At 41.1% G+C, this 8,579-nt stretch overlaps 1 protein-coding gene across 13 annotated transcripts in view; it reads left to right on the forward strand.

Annotated features, from left to right (window-relative positions):
• PTPRM (protein tyrosine phosphatase receptor type M) overlaps positions 1-8,579 on the forward strand; it is an 829,686-nt gene that overhangs the window by 91,671 nt on the left and 729,436 nt on the right. The window lies entirely within an intron of this gene.

Consider the following 8,579-nt stretch of genomic DNA (forward strand, 5'->3'; position numbering starts at 1 on the left):
AAGAATAGCATTGAATCTACATAAATTGCTTTGAGCAGTATGGCCATTTTAATGATATTGATTCTTCGTATTCAGGAGCATGTAAATTTTTTCAGTTGTTTATGTCTCTGATTTCTTTGAGCAGTGTTTTGTAGTTCTTGAATAGGTCCTTTACTTACCTTATCTTGATAGCCATATTCCTACGGTCTTTTTTCTTCCTTTTTTTTTTTTTTTTTCTTCACACCAGCTAATTTAAAACATTCTAGAGATGGGATCTCATCATGTTGCCCAGGTTGGTCTTAAACTCCTGGGCTTAAGTGATGATCCTCCTGCCTCAGCCTCTCAAAGTGCTAGGATTACAGGCATGAGCCACCATGTCTCACCTATACACATATTAGAATGGCTAAAATCTAAAACACTTAAAATGCCAAATGCTGGCAAGGATGTGGAACAACAAGGACCTTCATTCATTGCTGGTGGGAATGCAAAATAGAACAGCTGCTTCAGAAAGCAGTCTGGCAGTTTCTTACAAAGGTAAACATAGTCTTAGATATGATCCAGCAATTCTGCTCCTAAGTTTTAGTTGAAAACATATGTTCACATAAAAATCTGCACACATGGTTATAGCAGCTTTATTCATTTTTGCCAAAAGTTGGAATCAACCAAGATGTCTTTCACTAGGTGACTGGATAAACTGGGACATTGAGACAATGGAATATTATTCAGTGCTAAGAAGAAATGAGTTTTCAAGCCCCAAAAAGACATTGAGGAATCTTAAATACATATTACTAAGTGAAATACGTCAGTTTGAAAAAGTCTGTATCTTTTATGATTCCAGTTATCTCATATTTTGGAAAAGGCAAAACTACATACACAGGAAAAAGATAAGTATTATATCACATCCATTAGGAACAAAAGAATAAGGAAAAGAAATGAAAAAGGAAACTAATGACTATTAGTGAGGATGTAGAGAAATCAGAACCCTTATGCACAGTTGATAGGAACGTAAATGGTTCAACCACTGTGGAAAACAGTATAGCAGTTCCTCAAAAACTAAAAAGAGAATGATCCAACATTAGATGCTACATTCCACTTCAGGATATATACCCAAAAGAATTAAAATCAGAGTCTCTAAAAGAAATTTGCACACACATGTTCATTGCAGCATTATACACAATAGCTAAAAGGTAGAAGTAACCCCAGGTGTTCATCAGTGAATGAATGGGATAAACAAAATGAAGTCTATTCCTTTGATGTAATATTATTCAGCTTTAAAAGGGACACATGCTACAACACGAATGAACCTTGAGGACATTGTGCTGAGTGAAATAAGCCAATCACAGAATGACAAATTCCAAATAATTTCACTTTTATGAGGCATCAAGAGTAGTCAAATTTGGAAACAGAAAGTAGAATTGTGGTACCCCAGAGTGGGGACAGGTGGTTGATATAGGAAAGAAGGGAATGGGGAGTTGTGTAATGGGGATGGTGTTTCCATTTTGCAGGGATGAAAAGAGTTCTGGTGGCGATGGTTGCTTAACAATGTAAATGCACTTAAGACTGTACATTTTACATTATTTGTATTTTCCTATAATTTAAAGAAGAAAAGATCAGTGGTTGCCAGGAAAAGATCTGGTGGTGATGGTTGCTTAACAATGTAAATGCACTTAAGACTCTAAATTATATGTTGTTTGTGTTTTCCTATAATTTAAAGAAGAAAACATCAATGGTTGCCAGAAAAGATCAGTGGTTGGGGATGGTGGAGAGGGATATAAGGTAGAACAGAAGGGGTTTTTAGGGTAGTGAAACCCTTCTGTGTTATGTTGTAATGGTGGATATGTGACATGCATTTGACAAAACCCATATGGTGGAACTATGGAAATAGGAAAAGTTTTCATTGTCTTGCCTATTCATGGAGGGGATTCTTTATGCTAATTGTTTTACCTTCTCTCCATCCTCAAAATTTGTCCTCCTCCTCCTGAGAAGGGGTAGCCAGCTTGCAGTAGCAGCAGCTTTATCTTGTGCAGTCATCCGGTTGTCTTATTTTCATCTGCCTCCCCCAGTTCTTTCACTGCTATAAGGCCAAGGTGGATGTGTAGTAAGCAGAGGTAACTCCATTTTCCTTTGGAATCTTTCTGCTTCTTACCAGCTCTACACTTTCCAACACACAGTGTCCCATTTTGCTAAAATTTGGATTCTCAGTTGAACAAAAGATTGAGAGGAAATAGTTGTGTCCCATTCCCTTGACTCTTCCTTTAAAAGATATTTCCAGTTACCTTACTTACCCTCTGAGTTTAGATTTTGCCAAATTGTTGGCAGGGTTTGAAGGCCAGGATGCTCTGTGCACTGCTATTTCTGGATCTGCCATTGACAGCAGCCAGATTACAGTGAAGCCGGTGAACTGACAGTCCAGGGCAAGTGTGCTATTGCCGTGGGCAGTCCACGATGGGGGCCTCTCCATCCTCCCGACGTAGGATATTCATTCCTCCCGAGGTGGCTTGTCCTTTCTGATGATGGATTGAGGGAGACAAGCAGCACATGAGTAGACACACACCTTGCCCAGGCAGTTGGTGCCATTTAACAGTTTCTTCCCACTCTTGACATTTTCATTTTCCTCCTTCACCTCGCTCATCACTAGCTGTTTGCATCTTATTTTCTATACACAGCCGTAATGCAGAATGACAGAACACACACACAAGCTCCATTACTCATTTTACATGCTGTATTCTACTCAAATTACACAGTGGTTTTGCATGAGCTGAGCCATGAAAGGGGCATACGATTTTAATTGTACACTGGCCTTCTGCAGGGCGTCATTCAAGAGGGACTGAAATTTTCACGAAGCATCGCTGCTTAAAACAGCAGTGAAATGAAAAGGTGTTGCATTTTTGCTTCCCTCATGCTGGCTTGCACTTGCCTTGTTTATCAAGAACTCTCTTTCCCAGGGAACAATGAGGATTTTAAAATCGTATTCCTGGAGGAAGAACATTGTTGTCACCTTTTCATCCTCCCTCCCCTCTCCCAGTTTGATTGAGGTATAACGAGCAAATGAAAATTGTGTATATTTAAGGTGTACACCATGATGTCTTGATACACGTATACATTGTGAAATGATTACCATCCCTCACCCTCACATAGTTACCTTTTATTATTTGTGGTAAGGAAAGTTAAGATTTACTCTCTCAGCAGATTGCAAGGATACAATACAGTATTATCAGCTGTAATCTTCACGCAGTACATTACATCCCCAGAATTTATTTATCCTGCACAACTGAAGCTTCATGCCCTTTGACCAATTTCTCCTGGTCCGTTCATTCTTAAAAGCTGTTCTGGGCTCTGAATTGTAGAAGCTATACAGCGTTTGTCTTTTTTTCTCCAGCATGATCCTTAGAAAGCCTGAGAATCTATGAAAAACATTGTGGCTTCCTAAAATTAAAGTAGATTTATACACACACTCACACACACACACACACACACACACTCTCTCTCTCTCTCTCTCTCTCTCTCTCTCTTTCTCTCTCTCTCTATAAAAATGAGTAACTTTAGTACAAGAGGTAGCAGAATGGTGGGTGATTGATACAGACGTTTCTCAAGGATTTTAGCTTCAGACTTACATGTGGGAATCAACCAGCCTTTCTACTTCCTTATTTCCATTATACTCAAGTCACCAACTGTGTTAGGGGTTGCATGTCTGATGCCTTTGATTTTGAGTGCTGCTTTCCCCTCCTTGTAAAGACGTTTTATTCAAGGATGGAAGGTTGACTCTGAAGCCCAACATAACTTACAGAAAAAGTGCCGCACACGCTGTCTTACTCAGGTAGGTCCTGGGTTTAATGTTTGACTTAATAAACAGCTGAGGACAGGAGAACATGCTGGGACATGAGAATGTGCTGTTTTTCTCACATGAAGTTTTCCTAGTAAATAGACTGAATGGTGAATATTAGCAGAAACCATTTCTTTTGGCCGCTTGTTTGGTTTCTGGCAGTGCTTTTGTGCTGGTCACTGCTCTTGCCTTGTTCATTCCCCAGTTCTTGTTGTCTTTGCTTTAGTCACATTGATGAGATTTCCAAACTTTCAGCTCCCCAACCTTGCTTCTGCCTCAGGTCCTTTGCCCTTCCTGTCCGTCTGCCGGAAGCTCTGCTCGGTTCTGCAGACAGCTACCATTTCCATATCCAGGTCTTCGCTCAAGTTGTCCCTGGTTGCTAATGAGTTCTTATTTGATGGCCATATTTAAAATTGTAGGTATAGACATGCATGTGTATGTACACACACACACATACACACACACAGACACACACACAATCTCCCTTCTCTGCTTTGTTTTTTTCACAGACTGTTCTCCATCTTACAAACTAAATATTTTCTTATTTTTTTTGTCCTGCTACTAGTATGTGAGTCCATGAATTCAGGAATCCCTCTGCTTTGTATTCTCTGAATTCATTTCTGTGTTCCCAGTCTCTGGAACAATGTCTGGCACTTAGGACATCAATAACTATCTACCGAATAAGTGAATGAATGGTGGCCAGCCTGCCCACACTGTCTACAGCATCACCACAATTCATTTTCTACCTAGGCACTTACCTGCAATCTAAAGTTATCTTGTTTTTTTATGTGTCTCTCTAATTGCCACCTGTCTCTCCCTTCCTGAAGTGAAAGGAAGCTCCAAGTGAGGACAGGCCTGGCTTACCTTACTGAACTGACATTCCAGCACCTGCTATAGTGCTTGACAGATACTAAATGCTCAGTAAACAGCAGTTGTATCAGTGAAGGGCTTGTTCTTCCTGCTTCCCATCTTCCTAATACAGCAGTTGTATGTCATTCTTCATAGCACTAGCTCCACTGAATATATTTTTTTCATATTTGTGACACATATTTTCTTTGACCTTTGGGATGCCCCCGGCAGTTAAGACTCAAGTGTCAATGGGTTAATGGGAAGCCTGGTGCCAAAAGAAATGGCCCAGTCTGTAGACTTGCTTAATCTAGTGGAGAAGTCTTAGATCTTTCCTAGAAAGTCAGTGATTTTGACTTTCTTGCCTCATTTCAAAGTCATCTGTCATGTGTTCTCATTCTGTTGGGTTCAGAGCGCTCTGCGCCCAGTTTGGCTTGAAGATTTCATCTCCATCCCGCCTTCTGGAGGGTGAAAGTGGACCCGAGGAGGGTGCTACACTTGCTTACAAAGAGGAAAGACGACCATAACGTAGCATTTTCTGGCTGGGTGCAGTGACTCACACCTGCAATCCTAGCACTTTGGGATGCTGAGATAGGCAGATGACTTGCGGTCAGGGGTTCAAGACCAGCCTGGCCATGATGAAAGCCCATCTCTAGTAAAAGTAAAAAAATCAGCTGGCATGGTGGTGCATGCCTGTAGTCCCAGCTACTTGGGAGGCCGAGTCAGGAGAATCACTTGAACCTGGGAGGCAGAGGTTGCAGTGAGCTGAGATCACGCCACTGCACTCCAGCCTGGGCGACAGAGAGAGACACTTTCTCAAAAAATAAATAATAAAAAATAAGTAAAGCAAGCAGTAGAAGTGGGTTTGGTTGAGTTATGCTTCAAGAGGTTTTTGTATGGTGGCCCAGGCTGAGAAGCTGAGTGTGATTAAAACTTTCTTTTGGGGGACCCCTTCCCAAAGTAGGGAAGACAGGGATCTAGAATGTTCCCGCTACCTCTATGGACCTATTCTAGATTCTTTTCCTCAGCCTCCAGGAGTCTGCTAGATTGCGGCCAGTGGGCCACCCTCCTAGCTGAGATCAGAAGATATGCCTTGCTCATCTTTTAGCAGTTCCCACACAAAACCTCTAGAATGGGCTCTCTTGAGACCATCACAGCCTCCGGAGCCCTAGTGTGCTGATTTAGCATGGCCTTGGCTGCAGTCAGACGTGGAATTTCTGTTTTGCCTTTAACACACCTACACATGGTGAAATCTTGTCGCTACCAAAAAATACAAAAATTAACTGGGCATGGTGGCATGTGCCTGTAGTCCTAGCTACTCAGAAGGCTAATGCAGGAGAATCGCTTGAACCTAGGAGATAGAGGTTGCAGTGAGCTGAGATCATGCCATTGCACTCCAGCCTGGGTGACAGAGCAAGACTCCATCTCAAAAAAGAAAGAAATAAAAAAAAAAGCAAAGAAAAAAAAGAACATAGCATTTTCTAACATGACAATGTCAGCTTAGTGACAGGATGAATCACTTGAGGCTACAGCAGAAATATGTTTTGAAGAGCAGGACGATCTTTGCACAGGGCAAAATGATGAAGAGGCAAAGCAAAAGATCTGTTCAAGTCACAGATTTTTTTTAAAAGCTCTTTTTCTTTTCATGAGGAACGATCTTTAGGATCTTCATTGGGCTTTCTAACACTCAGAATATTCATATTACCAGCTAATGTGCCACTGATGTGGCTTCCAGAAGCTCCTCTTACAGATGTGGTTAAATTTCTGAATTCCACTAAGAAGACCTGAGATCTCCTACTGGTTTTGTTTCTTGTGTCAGCTGCATCTGCAGAGCATTTAAACTGCTCACGTGGGATTCTTGCCAGTGCAGTTTGCTGTTCTAAAGACCTTAGCCCTGACTGAATTCTCCCTAGGGAATGGTTGGGATGAGTCCTTGGGAAGACAGTGACAATGGATGTGCCAAGAAGAGGGAGACAACTGTCTCTTGCCAATTTCCAGGCTAGTAAATGGAAATATAATCTGCACCAGGTCAGAAGAATGTCTTTCACCCAATCATTTATAAAAATGAAGTCATGGATAAAAACTATCTGGGGGGTTCAAGAAGACCCAGTAATCCTGTGGAGAGGTGAGCATGTTTCTGCTACAAACATGCAACTCCTGCCACATGCAAAATCATTTGCACTGCCAGAATATAATACTTCTAATAGTCTCTTGGTATATACCTTCTTTGTCCTGATTGGGTAAGTATTGAATGGCATCTGATGGTGAGGAGCAATGTGAGATCATGGGGTGAAGACTGGAATAAGCCTGAATAATAATTGTTATTGCCATTAGTGATCTTATTTTTAATGGCAATATAGTTTGGCAGGTGTGTTCACATATATGATTTTTTTTTTTGAGACAGAGTCTCGCTCTGTTGCCCAGACTGGAATGCAGTGGTACAATCACAGCTCACTGCAGCCTTGAGTTCCTGGAGTCAGGTGATCCTTTCATCTCAGTCTTCTGAATAGTGGGGACCACAGGCGGGTGCCACCAGTGGGTGCCACCATGCCTGGCTCAACTTTTTTTTTGGTATTTTTTGTAGAGATGGGGTTTCTTCATGTTGCCCAGGCTGGTCTCAAACTCGTGGGTTCAAGCAATCTGTTCACCTTGGCCTCCCAAAATGCTAGGGTTACAGGCATGAGCCATATATCCATACCATATATATGATATATATATATATATATAGTCACTATTGTGAATAGATGCAGCACTATTCACAATAGGCAAGATTTGGAAGCAATCTGAGTGTCCATCAAGAGATGAATGGATAAAGAAAATATGGTATGTATACACAGTGGAGTATTATTCAGCCATGAAAAAGAATGAGATCCTGTCATTTGCAGCAATATGGATGGAACTGGAGGTCATTATGGTAAGTGAAATAAGCCAGACACAAAAAGACAAACTTAACATGCTCTCACTTATTTGTGGCAGCTAAAAATTAAAACAGTTGAACCCTTGGAAATAGAGAGTAGGACGATGGTTACCAGAGTCTGGGAAGGGTAGTGGTAGAGGGGAAAGAGGAAGCGTTGAGTACAAAAAAATAGAAAGAATGAATAAGATCTAGTATTCGATAACACAACAGGGTGACAATAGTCAATAATAATTTAACTGTACATTTAAAAATAACAAGTATAATTGAATTCTTTGTAACACAAAGGATAAATACTTCAGGTGATGGATACCCCATTTACCCTGATGTGATTATTACATATTGTATGCCTGCATCAAAATAGCTCATGTATCCCATAAATATATACACCTATCAGTATGGATACCTATTATAATGTATCCACAAAAAATTAAGAATTAAAAAAGATATATACATTTTAATAACAGATTATGCTGAGAACCATGTCATCTTGTTTGCACCTCCTTCAATTGCCTGCAATACTTGCTTAGGACAGAATAAGTGTTCTGAACTTGTTTTTGAAATAGATGTATCATCCCCTCTGCTCCACATGGCAGGCCTGTGTGGCAGCACATTGGTCATGGGCCAGGACATGGACTCTGAGGGCTAAGTGGCTGGACAGGAGCAAGGAAGGCAAGTCCTGCTTGCACAGCCTTAACTTGGTGTCCTCTCCCCAGAACCCCCAGGCCATGGACATGAGGAGAGGTCACACGCTCACTAAGCACACTGGCAGCAGCATCATTGCACACTTTTCAACTGTTTACTGCCAGTATTTTAAACGAGTTAAAAACTTTACTGGTGACCATCTATGCATAGCCTTACCTAAAGATCAAGTTTCAGCAAAGTGGGACTTCATTCATTTATTGGGCACTGAGAGGGGTGGGGCAGTTGTCCAATAGGTACAGTGAACAAAACACCCTCAAAATCATTGCCTTCATGGAACTTCAGTCAAGCTTGAACAGGGGTTAGAAAAGAAAC

The sequence above is a fragment of the Macaca mulatta genome, chromosome 18 (assembly GCF_049350105.2).
Source record: "Macaca mulatta isolate MMU2019108-1 chromosome 18, T2T-MMU8v2.0, whole genome shotgun sequence".
Taxonomy (NCBI): Eukaryota; Metazoa; Chordata; class Mammalia; order Primates; family Cercopithecidae; genus Macaca; species Macaca mulatta.